The following is a 2,625-nucleotide window of genomic DNA, read 5'->3' as shown; positions in this document are numbered from 1 at the left end:
ATCAAGGTTCATCCATGTTGTTGTAAATGATCCGATGTCATCATTTCTATGGCTGAGTAGTATTCCATAGTATATATGTACCAAAGCTTTTTAATCCACTCGTCCTCTGACGGACACTTGGGCTGTTTCCAGATCTTCGCTATTGTGAACAATGCTGCCATAAACATGGGGGTGCATTTCTTCTTTTCCAACAGTGCTATGGTGTTCTTGGGGTATATTCCTAACACTGGTATAGCTGGATCAAAAGGCAGTTGGATTTTTAATTTTTTGAGAAACCTCCATACTGTTTTCCACAGTGACTGAGCCAGTCTGCATTCCCACCAGCAGTGCAGGAGGGTTCCCTTTTCTCCACATTCTCGCCAGCACTTATTCTGTATTGTTTTGTTGATGAGCACCATTCTGACTGGTGTGAGGTGATATCTCATTGTGGTTTTAATTTGCATTTCTCTAATGATTAGTGATGTTGAGCATTTTTTCATATGCCTATTGGCCATCTGTATGTCCTCTTTGGAGAAGTGTTTATTCATTTTTTTTGCCCATTTTTGGATTGGATTGTTTGTCTTCCTGGTATTAAGTTTTACAAGTTCTTTATAAATTTTGGTTATTAACCCCTTATCAGATGCATTGTCAAATATATTCTCCCATTGTGTAGTTTGTCTTTTTATTCTGTTCTTATTGTCTTTAGCTGTGCAGAAGCTTTTTAGTTTGATATAGTCCCATTTGTTTATCCTGTCTTTTATTTCATTTACCTGTGGAGACAATTCGGCAAATATATTGCTGCGAGAAATGTCAGAGAGCTTACTGCCTATGTTTTCTTCTAAGATGCTTATGGTTTCACGGCTTACATTTAAGTCTTTTATCCATTTTGAGTTGATTTTTCTGAATGGTGCAAGTTGGTGGTCTAGTGTCATTTTTTTGCAGGTAGCTGTCCAATTTTCCCAACACCATTTGTTGAAGAGCCTGTCTTTACTCCAATGTATGCTCTTACCTCCTTTATCAAATAGCAGTTGTCCATAAAGGTGTGGGTTTATTTCTGGGTTCTCAGTTCTGTTCCATTGATCTATATGCCTGTTCTTATGCCAGTACCAGGCTGTTTTGAGTACAATGGTCTTACAGTATAACTTGATATCTGAAAGTGTGATACCTCCCATTTTATTCTTCCTTTTCAGGATTGCTGAAGCTATTTGTGTTCTCTTTTGGTTCCATGTAAATTTTTGGAATATGTGTTCTATATCTTTGATGTAAGTTATTGGTATTTTAATCGGTATTGCATTGAATTTATAAATTGCTTTCAGTAATATAGACATTTTAATGATGCTTATTCTTCCTAACTATGAGCATGGTATATGCTTCCACTTGTTTGTATCTTTCCTGATTTCTTTTTATCAATGTTTTATAATTTTCTGAGTACAAGTCTTTAATCTCCCTGTTTAAATTTATTCCTAGCTACTTTATTTTTTTGGTTGCAGTGGTAAAGGGGATTGATTCCTTAATTTCTCTTTCTGACAGTTTATTGTTAGTGTATAAAAATGCCTCTGATTTCTGAGTATTAACTTTATATCCTGCCACATTGCTGAATTCATTTATCAGGTCTAGTAGTTTTTTGACTGTGACTTTAGGGTTTTCTATATACAATATCATAACATCTGCAAATAATGATAGTTTTACTTCTTTTCGAATTTGGATAAGCCTTTTATTTTTTTTTCCTGTCTGATTGCTGTGGCTAGGACTTCCAGAACTATGTTGAATAAGAGTAGTGAAAGGGGGCAACCCTGCCTTGTTTCTGATTTTAATAAAAAATTTTTATTTTAATGGGGTGACTTCAATAAATCAGGGTACATATATTCAAAGAAAACCTGTCCAGGTTATCTTGTCATTCAATTCTGTTGCATACCCATCACCCAAAGTCAGATTGTCCTCCGTCACCTTCTATCTAGTTTTCTTTGTGCCTATCCCCCACCCCTTCCTCTTTCCCTCCTTCCCTCCCTCCCCACCCCCCGAAATCACCACACTCTTGTCCATGTCTCTTAGTCTCGTTTTTATGTCCCACCAATGAATGGAACCCTGCAGTTCTTGTTTTTTTCTGATTTACTTATTTCACTCCGTATAATGTTATCTAGATCCCACCATTTTGTTGTAAGTGATCCGATGTCATCATTTCTTATGGCTGAATAGTGTACCATGGTGTATATGTGCCACATCTTAAAAACAGCGGTTAGATGCCACGAAGTATGTGGCAATGCCTTAACCATATGTGTGCTGTTAGGCCGAGAGCCTCTTCTGTCCTTGTCAAGGGGAGTGCTAACCTTCTCTCCTTTCATAGAACACTTGTTCCTGATCTTAAGGGGATTGCTTTTAATTTTTGGCCATTGAGTATAATGTTGACTGTGGGTTTGTCATAGATGACCTTTATCATGTTGACGTATGTTCCCTGTATTCCCACTTTGCTGAGAGTTTTGATCATGAATGGGTGCTGAATTTTATCAAATGCTTTTTCTGCATGTATTGAAATTATCATGTGGTTTTTCTCCTTCCTTTTGTTTATGTGATGAATCACATTGATTGATTTGTGAATATTGTACCAGCCTTGCCTCCCAAGAATAAATCCCACTTGATCCTGGTGTA

At 36.9% G+C, this 2,625-nt stretch overlaps 1 non-coding gene across 1 annotated transcript; it reads right to left on the bottom strand.

Moving 5' to 3' along the window:
- Window positions 1-2,203: 2,203 nt before the first annotated feature.
- On the bottom strand, window positions 2,204-2,328 carry LOC136318417 (U6atac minor spliceosomal RNA). The gene has a single exon (XR_010728065.1). It is a non-coding gene; the product is annotated as a U6atac minor spliceosomal RNA (small nuclear RNA).
- Window positions 2,329-2,625: the final 297 nt, after the last annotated feature.

The sequence above is a fragment of the Saccopteryx bilineata genome, unplaced genomic scaffold (assembly GCF_036850765.1).
Source record: "Saccopteryx bilineata isolate mSacBil1 unplaced genomic scaffold, mSacBil1_pri_phased_curated manual_scaffold_200, whole genome shotgun sequence".
Taxonomy (NCBI): domain Eukaryota; kingdom Metazoa; phylum Chordata; class Mammalia; order Chiroptera; family Emballonuridae; genus Saccopteryx; species Saccopteryx bilineata.
The sequence above is the reverse complement of the archived record's forward strand: the minus strand, read 5'-3'. Positions and strand labels throughout refer to the sequence as shown.